The sequence below is a fragment of the Rhinoderma darwinii genome, chromosome 1 (genome assembly GCF_050947455.1).
Source record: "Rhinoderma darwinii isolate aRhiDar2 chromosome 1, aRhiDar2.hap1, whole genome shotgun sequence".
NCBI classification, from domain to species: Eukaryota; Metazoa; Chordata; class Amphibia; order Anura; family Rhinodermatidae; genus Rhinoderma; species Rhinoderma darwinii.
Genome location: NC_134687.1, coordinates 600,117,944 through 600,129,225, shown reverse-complemented (window position 1 = coordinate 600,129,225; position 11,282 = coordinate 600,117,944). Strand labels below are relative to the sequence as shown.

Sequence of the window (11,282 nt, the reverse complement as noted above, 5' to 3'; positions counted from 1 at the left end):
AAATTCAGCACCCCAGCCACGTGCAATATCATAGCCAAGGTCAGACATCGTCAATGTGACTCTACAAACATAGAATTTCATGATAAAGCTGCACAACACGATCAACTGTCATTTCACAAATGGCAAGATCATCAAGCAGAATTGTTTCATTAATTTTTTTCATGAAGATTATAGAACATAAAAACTGAAGGTCACAGCCTGGAGATTAGAGAGATCATGTAAATCTGATAGTAAATACAGCTGTGTAATTAGAATGCATTACATAACAAAATTATCTATTAGGGGAAATCTCCAAAAAACAGCAGGTGTGTCGAGATTGGCCGTAAAAAAAAAAACCCACTTGGAAAAGGTAAGGGTGTTTTAATTCATTGAGTACTAATCACGGTGTCCGTGTCTAGGCATTTATTAGGCTATTCAAGATATTAGGTTGTACGGTGTATGGACACATATGCAAATACTTCAGCCGATTCCGAGGCGCAGCTAAGAATGTGATCTTCATAAAATTAAGGCCATTAATAGGATGATTGGTAAGATCATATTTATTGGCTAGATATCATCTGATTTACCCTTACATCAGCAGTATCTGCCCACGTGGTATCAGTGACCGACAACTATGCTTCAATTCCAATGCATGATTTTCTACAATTAGAAGGGCGATCACTGTACCGGCTATTAGACTATAAAAGAACTACACAAACGCTAGGCCAAATGTGTAAGGATATGGCATAGATCTGCATTTTTTTTTCTTGGTGTTCAGAACACCATATTAATGACATTCGTTATGACTATTGTCCCTTCGCATTTTCTTGGATAGTTATCTTAACACCACCGACTGAAAAAAACAATGTTGAAGCAGGAATACTCAACGTAACGGTCAGAATAAGGCTTTGTTCACATCTGCGCCAGGGTCCCGTTCCGACTTTCTATCTGAGCTTTCCGTCGGAACGGGACCCTGTGACATAAACCAAAAGGTTTCCGTTTCGATCACCATTGATTTTAATGGTGACTGATCCTGTGACAATGGTTTCCGTTTGTCTCCATTGCAAAAGGGTTCCTTCGTTTTGACGTAATCAATAGCGTAGTCGACTACGCTATTGACACTGTCAAAACGACGGAACCCTTTGACAACGAAGACAAACGGAAACCATTGGCACCGCATCCATCACCATTGAAATCAATGGTGATGGAAACCTTTGGTTTCAGTTTGTGTCAGTCAGTGTCCCATTCCGACTGAAAGCTCCGACGTAACGGGACCCTGGCTCAGGTGTGAACGAAGCCTAAGTTGTATTTTCTTCAATAGATGAAATTTAACTATTCAAAAGTCGGTCAGATTGTTAGAAATTATTGGCTATGTCTATGGCCAGCTTAAAGGGGTTGTACAGTTTAGAAAACGCATAGTCATACAGCCTATTATGGAAGTCGGAGTTAATAGAGAGGGGTGCTCTTCTGTTCAGCATCCTCATCTCTTGGCCAGAGTGGAGAGCGGTTACAAAGATTGTGTCTCTCTCTCTCCAGAGGACTTGTCCGGTCCTGCATTACACAGAAACCCCATATATTTGAATACTGTGTAATGCTTAATCTCCCCTGGGGTGGCACTGCAGGGAAATTAAACACTTACTGCCAGGTTTCCCCACAAATTACAGCTAATAGCAGGGGGGGTCCCAGGGGGTGACATTTTGGGATACGCTTATTGTCAAAGTCTTCTAACAGGTAGTGTTTGTCCAAAGCCAAGAACGGTTTTACAATATGCCCAGAAATTGACTTCTAACTTTTTTGGTTGTAAACAAATATATCTTTGAAGATTGTTATTGCTAGGCCACTAACTCAAATTGGCTACTAGAGGGGTCTAACTACATTTGTCCATCCATGGACTATAAACTAGGTTCCATAAGATGGTGGTGGACCATGGGTAAATTTAGTTCCAAGATCAAGATACCAGGAACCAAACTTAGGACAGCCATATGAAGACCTGTATGTGCCACCAAGTCCAGGGTTTGATGGAAGATGTGGTCCATGGCAAAAAAAGTAATACAGCACTTGAGAATAAACTCCCCATGTACATAGCGGTCCCTTTTTGTTTTTTTGGATTGGGATGTTGTAAAAAAAAAAAGTAGGTATTGCGTAATTTAAGTGGCATGCAGCAATTTCCATAATCAGTTTATAAAAGAAGCTATGCACAGGCCAGTCGTGTTTAATCTCCATAAAATCGTATCTTCACTTTTTAACCAAACTTACAGCAATGTGGCATTTATTTATTTTTGTGTGATCATTGTTGTGCAAGTCAATCCACAACCTCGAAAAAAAAAAGCCACAAGACCTTATCTGAATTCGTCAAACTTGTCAGCCTTAGGCCGTATTCACACGCTGCGTTTTTCGCGCGCAAATGTCCGTGTGTCAAACGCATATGGTGCGCAGCTGCGTGATTTTCGTGCAGCCGGCATCGTTATGACACTCTGTTTTTATGTTTGTAAACAGAAAAGCATGTGGTGCTTTTCGGTTTTCATTCATAGTTTTTACTACTGTAGCGCGCATCACGCGCGGCACCCGGAAGTGCTTCCGTGTGCTGAGCGCGATTTGTACGCACCCAATGACTTCAATGGGTGTGTGCAGCGCGAAACACGGGCAAATATAGGACATGTCACGAGTTTCACGCAGCGCACATACGCTGCGTGAAATTCACTGGCAGTCTGAATGGCCCCATTCATTAACATAGGTCCATGCGACGCGCGTGAAAATCACGTGCGTAGCACGGACGTATTATACGTTTGTGTGAATAAGCCCTAAAGCAGACCTAGTCACTACTGCTAAAGAGAACAGAACACAGAAATCAAAAATGTCAAAAGTCCTTGTTTTTGTATTTCACCATTTATTGTGAAACCATCCATAGAATGGTTTTAGGTTTGTCATACATGGACAGACGTCTTACCAACAAGAACGTTTGGCGAGACATCTACTGGCCCTCAAACTTTCTGTGCATTAGTGGGGTATAGTGGGTCTTCCATGCTTTTTTTTTTTTCATAGATTGGGTCCGCAGGTATTTTTGGTTATTTTTGTTATAGCAATATCTGCTCTGATTGATGGATTGGGCCTTTCATGACCAGCTTTAAGCCTTTACCTTTCATACAACTCCATCGTCTCCTGCTGGAGCTCATAGTTAAAACAAGGCCAGACCTCTCAATACACTGCTCAACGTTTTGGCTAATTGGCAACAGAGGTGACACCACAAAATGTAAAAAATATTAGGAATATATCAAGGTAGTGGCTCTTTAAAGAGACAAACATAATAAATTAATCTACAGGAGATTCAACCGAGAAACACGTGCTCCTAGTCCCCCCGTCCCCCCCCCCCACTTCAGCTCAGGAACATTTTAGGTTGGCTTTTTTTACCATTGTAGACAGAGCAGTGGAGGAAACCACCTTCCAACTTCAGACTGGTCTAATCTACGATGATGAGGAAAACAGAGAGGACTCCAGGGAGGAGCACCGTGTAAACAAGCACGATCAATGAATTAGCTCGCTGACCGGCACCCGTTTTGGCTTTTCATAAGGATCTAGCATAGGGACGAGCGCTCGTTATTACAATTGGAGATGTCCTCTGACAAACGAGAATATTTTATGCTGCCGAAACCATACAATCAGCCGATGAACAAGCGTTTGCTCGTTCATCGGCTGATCATTGCACTATTTACACAGAGCAATGATCGGGCATTTTGTGAACACTCGTTTGCCGGATAATTGGCCGGTGTAAAAGGACCCAAAGATAGACAAGGCTCTACAAACACAGTACAGCCACAGTTTACAGAGTCTATTGAATAGAGAGAGAAAGGCAAACGTTGCATTGCCCACCAGCACATTATGGTAGCCATTCCATTCACAAAATACAGGTGGTATAAACAGAACCTGTATCCAGTTGACAGCTAAAGGCAGCAGCCAATAATGTTTAGGTTTAAAAAAAAAAAAACAAGATGGACAATTAGTGTTTTAGAAAACCTGTTTTTATGGTATGTCACAAAAAAACAAAAACGCAAAACCATTGTGACGCTGCCAATATCCTGCACATGTGACTAAGGCTTAGACAAAAACTCCAAAATCAAATCTGGATATTTTAGTGGCCCAGTAAAAAGAACTTGCAGAGACATACAGTATATGGATACAAACCAAAAAGTTTGGTGTCTAGGCACATTGGCCTCTTGGCTCGTGGGATTTGGGGGGGGGGGGGGTGAACTCCAGTACTGGACTATAGCAAGGAAAAGGACAAATAATATTATTGGTCATACATTCCCTCAGACGACTCAAGTCTATGAGGGATCCATAAATACAGGTCGCGCACAAATACACATCGGCCTTGAAAAAATGTTATTTTACACGGCCAATTTGACGCCCGGTCGTGTGAATAAAGCCACCTTTATATTAGGACCAGACCCAGGTTAGCAGTACCACACAACTGCGGATCATACACAAGCAACTATATACACTTTTAAAATCAGTGAAGACATTGCATTTTTTTTTTTTAGAAATAATATTAAATGCTTATCTGGATCTCCTTAGACTAAAATAAATAGAAGCCCTTTAGTCCCCCTGCTGTCAAGAGAAAAACGGACAATTAGATTTTCTGGCACTGAAAGAGTTATCTGAAACAATTCATGTCTTGAATTGATAATGTGTTAATAACAATAAATGTACTTCTTGGCAAGAGCCAGACTTCAGCAACTTGAAAAAACATCAGCAGAAAAAAATAATTATTTATTTCCCCCCTCTCTTGGCTGGAAAGAAAATGGAGTTTCTTGGCTGCCCATGTACTCAAAAGACTTCTGGTTTCAATTACATCTATTGAGAGTAAGAGGAAAAAAACGTGTGGCAAAACCAACAGGCCGAACGCCAAGAGAGCTCGGGTGTAGTCGCTACCACTGTGTTTCCCACAGTATAATTCATAGGCTTGTGGAAAGTCATGCCACAATTTGCTAAGCGTTGTAGATACCGAGCAAGAACATAAATTAATCCAGTAGACTAGGGGTGGACACAGTAAAACACTAGTCAGGAGAACATTAGTGGAATCGGCAGACCACAGACATCCTGAATATCGGTATGAAGGATAACAAAATTCTAGCCCCCCCCCCCCCCCCCCCCCCCCACCCCAACAAAAAATCCATATATCCATGAACAAGAACTGAGAAAATAATACAGTCGGCCAAACTTATGGTCGGGCACCAACTGGTCACACATCTGGTGGGCAGCTTAAACTTAGATTTTTTTATATAAGTTTGGATGCCCAAAATAATTGTTTGTGTTTGTACCCTCTGCGTAGATATTAACATGACAGCTGTTTTTGAAGGTTTTAGAGAAATTTTGTCCAATCACTTTGTTTCATCTTCTACAACGAAGACTTTTGGAAGCTGGGAAGGAGCTTGGAGGCAAAAGGAGGCCTGAGCAGAGGTAAGGGTTAACTTTTACCTGGATAAAACGGGGCATGATTATGCAAAATAGTTGAGGAGTTGCACATAGCATCCAGATTGCTGCTTTCTTCTTCTGGTTGCTCCTCCAATTTTCTTCCTCGACATTTACTATCAAACTTCTTTAACAAGAAAAGAAAAATGATACAAGGTGGAGAGAAGTGAATGGGATTTTTTCTAAAAGAATCCATAAAGCTGTAGAAAGGCATTTACTAGATGGGTACCAATGGTGGTATGCCTACAGCCTTCAGTGGCTTAGAAAAAGCTTAGGATAGAGGAGCGATTAGGACATTTCTTAGTACAATAAACGGCAAGTACCTCAAATACGTAACCTGCTGACCATTGGCATGGAATGGGATAGTATTTATGGGGTATTTAAAGGGGTTTGATGACCTCTCCTCAGGATAGGTCATCAATAGCTGGTAGGTCGAGGTCCAATTTCCGGGACCCCCACCGATCATCTGTTTCGCAGGGGGTGCAGCGTCGTACGAGCGCTGCTTCCCTTTCATTTCTACCTGCTCACTGTAAATCGCAAACACATTTAGCAGCGATTTACAGGTATTGCAGCCTTCTTCTCTCATTCACTTCAATGGAATTAGAAGGCTGCAAAACCTGTGAATCACCGCTACATCCGTGTCGACGATTCACATCGAGCAAGTAGAAATGAAGGGGAGGCAGCGCTCGTACGAGTGCTGAACCCCTTTCAAAACAGTTGATCGGTGGGGGTCCAGGGAGTCGGACCCCAACCCATCAATTTTTAGGGACTGTAAAACCCCTTTAAAAAAATTGGGGAAAAAACAACAACTTCTTAAATCTCCTAAGAGACAATTTAAACAACTGAAGTCCCGAAAACAGATGAATGGTGCACCAATTCTTCATCAGTGTCCAGGAACAATAATTCCAATGGCAATTTCAAAAACAGGAGGAGGAGGATCAAGGAGTGAGTCACAGCTAAGATAAAGGGATATATAGGAACAATTTGAGATGGTGTGTAGGTTACAATGCTTCACGTAAGAAGATTATTCATTCACAGCTTTTAGAGTACCCATCAATGAAACCTAGTAGAGGAAGCCACTGCTACGTCCTTAATCAATACTCAAGTGATTGATGCTTGGCAAGTCATTAAAAACCAATGAACTTCCATGACAAATGACCCGCATGCCAAGTCTGCAGTAAACAGGGTCAATCTCCTGACAAGAATTCTGCACAACGAAAATAATACTGTTCATCGCAAGAGTGACAGATTCCAAATATACCGTTTTTGTGCCAATATATTTCGCCAAATGCTTTTTTTGCTGTCCTGAGGACCAATTATATAGTGAGGCCTATACACAAAATCTCATCAGTCAGGAATCACATCCAAGTCCATGCTATCGAGGGTCATTGCCACTGACACCATGCAATAAACTACTACAGACCGATGTGTAGCTTCAAGTTTATGGGCCAAGATGTAAAGCCTGTACCATGGCCCACCCAAACATTGTCATGTACATAGTACTGTGTTTCTCTTATGTGGTAGAGGGATCATTGGGCCCCTTCAAGTACCATTGCCAGGGAACAGCTGGAGCCTTGACACCATCTATAGTGCTGCCACTGAAATACAGATCCTCTTTAACCAATGCCATATTTTACTCTTCTTCTCAGCCATGACACTACTCAGAGAAGAAAGGTCTCCTTCTTCCCCTGAGGAAAAAAAAAACAGACACTAAGGATTTGTCTTTAGCCTCACAAGGAATAGAAAAAAAAAAAAAATCAGACCCAGGGAATAAGCAGCAGTCTGGGTCACGGAGAACAAATACATTTGGCGATCTGATCCGTTATTTTTGCAGCTGTCAAATTTAATGAAACACATTCATTTTGGACACAAAATCTATAATAATTTCACATGTCTGGCATGGCTATGAGCGCTCCTCCCAATGATTCATTTTACGAACTGCAGCGTTTCCATCAAAACAAACAGCACTGGCTCTAAACGGATACAGTATATTTTCATATTCTACATAATCACTATGTGTGTATTTTTATACATAGAATGGTGTGCATATGTTCATCATTAGACCGCTATAAAGTTGACTAAATAAGATTATACAAAATGAGTTTAGTATCTGCAAATGCCATTTTGGGGGCATGGCATAGAAGTAAAAGCAAAGGCCCCTGGGGCACCCTGGAAGCAGCCGCAAGTGTGATCTGCTTGGGCATTCAAGCAGTGAAATGTCACAGACCAGGTCAAAGACCAAACTAAGATCAATTTCCTATTTAGTAAATAAAAAACAACCACAGAAATAATAAATATCAACCCACAATTACAAGAAAAAAATAAATAAACATTGGTTAGAGAATGGTTGGGGGGGTTACAGTTTGGAGCAAATGTCACTGTGTACTTTAGGGGTCTCAGAGACAGTCAATTCACATAGCAGTCAAAAACAAACACAGCAGGGGGTGCTACCCAAGAGAGCCAAGACACAAGTGGTGGCCTGTCAATTGTTTTTCTAGACTGGTTTTAACATGAGTACATGATCCCTATCCACCAGTGTGTTGTATTTTGCCTCAGAAGGATGTTCTACCACCACAAGGGCAAAAGGCTAAGAGGGAGGGGGCTGATCCGGAGCGGTCTCCCCTTCCTGTCATGGTTTGAGCTACCCATGGCTTCTCTACAGGATACAAATAATAAGCTCTATCTGCCTTGGGAGAAGCTCACATCAACAGTGAGATTATCAGTATACTTTACTGCAAGCGGAAACCAATAGGAAATCCTTGTCACAGCTGCTGTCTGTAATTCATATACAAGGATGTAAAGGCCACTCTTGTTAAAGCCACAAGTGAAACAGGTTTATACAACCATTTTATGACAGGACCCAGATCCATGGCAAGGGTGCATCAGGCCTCTAGGGGTACTCCTGGCATCTGAATTTTAAGGAGCGTTGGATGGTTACCTAGTATTGCATGGGTCAAACGGTCTTAAAGATGCTGCAAAACCTCTTGAAAAGTCATAAATATCTACACATACACTGAATAAAGTTTAGGAACCAGTAAATACTTTAGAGCAGGAACTAAAAGATATGTTACTATGGAAATCAAGAGTAATGAGCCTCAAAGTTATGGATAGTCTGAATGTCTATGTTCACACCTTTACCCGCTGCAGCCTGGAATAGACACTAAGTATGATGCAGAAGTAATGGCCAAGCACTGATGGGGTATGTAATGGGTACAGGCATGCCCGGTTGGTAATGGCATGGTGGCACAGCTATAGGTCAGTGTATATACAATAAAACATTCATTGCTGTGGCTATAGACACCTGAAGACGGGAGTAAAGGTTATGTTATGAGAAGGAAGCCATGGTTGCCCCCATACAAGCCATTAACACTATCCACACTCTTGGCTTTCTGGAAATGACTGGTTGTCGCCTTCCTTGTAAACATCTCCCTTCTACAAGTATTAATAAGAGAAGAAGCTTTTACCACCACTGTTCCTGATTTGAGACCTCAGATCTCGTCTCAGAAAGCTCTCTAGCTCCACTTAACCTGCAACTTGCAGCAGCCAGACAAAAGGGTCGGCATTGTGACTGCAGGGAGGACTAAAGCCATAGCAATGGGGACAGCCGAATGTCAACCCTAGATGACCTTGGACAATCCCCATGCACAATTAAACCAGAATCAATTCAGTCCACCCACAGCTTAGCAGGACTAGCACCAGTCGAACTCACTCTTCTACCAGAGGTCAGTGTAGGAATACCTTTCAGCTGCTGCAGAACCTCCAGAAAAGCTGACCTGGCTGTCACTCCATGTCACCACGATTCACAGCGTCTAGATCCCGCCACTACCCATTCACAGCAAAACATGCTTCTAACCAACCCTCAATACTAATACCAACAAACCTTCCCCCCTCACCCGGTCCCCTGCACTCCTCTTACCCGTCCTCCAAGCAGGGAGAGCGCTCATATCCCGGGCTCTGCGGCAATGCCATGTTCATGTGTCACATAGGGGGAAAAATGGCGGCTCCACGAGTCCTGGGCTTGCACAGAAGGGAAAAAATCCACTCCAGGGAGAGGAAGGAAAAACCAGGCGGCAGCAGGGGCCCCTCCGGGGGCTGTTGGGGCTCTAGGAACAGGGCGGAGGGGATAGGAGAAGCGGCTGCAGCTCCCTAGGTGTATTCCCCGGCGGGATTCGCTGATGATCGCAGTTTAGAACGCTGCCGGCGACGCGGATACAATGTTTCCCCAACGTTCTATCCTTGATACAATGTTGCACGCCGCGTTCTATCCTTGATACAATGTTGCGCGCCGCGTTCTATCCTTGATACAATGTTGCGCGCCGCGTTCTATCCTTGATACAATGTTGCGCGCCGCGTTCTAATCTTGATAGAATGTTGCGCGCCGCGGTCTGATCTTGATCCAGTGTTCCCCCAGCGTTCTATCGTGCGGCAGGCGCGTATCCCGGCAGGACACGGTGCAGCGCGGCTCCCCAGCCTCTCTCTCCGCTCATCCAGATACTGTAATGTATCACAAAATGTCCGCTCCGCCTGTCTAATGAGATCTCGCCATCCCCCCTCCCCCCTCCCTTGTGCGAGAGTCTCTCCCGCCTGTGTGAGTCCCTCTGCCGTGGTTGTGTGTGTCTCTCCCGCCTGCTCTGTCTGTCTCTCCCCCGCCTGTGTCTGTCTGTTCTCTCCCTCCTCTGGGTGTCTCTCTCCCTCGCCTGGTCCGTCTCTCCCCCCCACCACCACCCTGTAGTCCTGCAGTAGCGAGCAGCAGATGCTAATGAAGCGGCAGGGCTGGGTTAATGCACTCAACACTGCCACTACCTGACACAACATGGCCAGGGAGGGAGGGGGCCCACTGACTCCTCGTTCCATTCTCAGTGCCATTCGTTTATTCCGAGAGAGGGAACAAGCCGGGGGGAGGCAGTTCCAGGATAGAGGCTGCCAGATTTTATAGCTGTGGGCTAGAGCTGTTAGGCAAGATCCGATTTGAGGCCTGGAGGACTTTTCACATCATAATATATGGGGAGTGTAGGGAACCCCCAGATCCAGTGTCCACATCCACTGTACATGGGGCACTGACCATATCAGAAATGAATCCTTAAGTCATAAATCTATTTTTGATTAGCATTTTAAGTAGGAAAGCTCTTCTGACCTTAGTCATTTTTCTATTTGACCTTTGCACTTCCTTGAATGGAAAATTATTGGCAGAAAAGGCTTTTAAATAACTGTAGCCTGTGATGGATCGCTGGTCGATAGGTTTGAGGTTCTGATTGGTGCTCAGGCCTCACATTATCATTCGGATAGACCAAAATAGCTGCACAAAAATCAAGATGATCACGGTAAAAATGTTTTTTTAATTACTATATCCTTTGCATCCCATAGCGGTGGATTTTTTACTTGTTCATTCTTTTTTTCCCCAAAATAAGCGGTGTTAATAATGTCTGGCACCATTCATTGCCCTCCCTCTAGAGAAATAATATGCTTGTTTATCTGACAGGTCATCGAGACGAGTCAAATTGTGATCGTTAGAGGTATGGGTATTGAGACCACCAGTAAACACATCAAATCACGTGTGCCCTTTAACACCCATTGGCTTAAGCCAAAGTGCTTTGGCCCCTGACCCCCTTCCCCATTACCAGGTGGGGCAGGAGTGAGATCGAAACTGGCAGTGTTTTTGTGGCAGGGCAGGGACAGTAGGTGAGCAGGGGCTCTGTCAGGGGTTAAGGGGGAGAGACTAGATGTCAGGCTCTGTGAGGGGGAGGAGAGGACTGGAGAATGGAAAGTGGTAGGGGCAGGAGGGGGGCCAGGGGGAAGACACAACCTGACAGGGACTTTGTGGAGAGGGCAGAGAGGAA

The 11,282-nt window shown here is 43.8% G+C and overlaps 1 protein-coding gene across 1 annotated transcript in view; it reads right to left on the bottom strand.

Moving 5' to 3' along the window:
* SETBP1 (SET binding protein 1) overlaps positions 1–9,996 on the bottom strand; it is a 151,262-nt gene extending 141,266 nt beyond the window's left edge. Inside the window, 1 exon segment of the mRNA XM_075840616.1 lies at positions 9,362–9,996. The gene's annotated coding sequence lies outside the window, so the exon portion shown is untranslated.
* Positions 9,997–11,282: the final 1,286 nt, after the last annotated feature.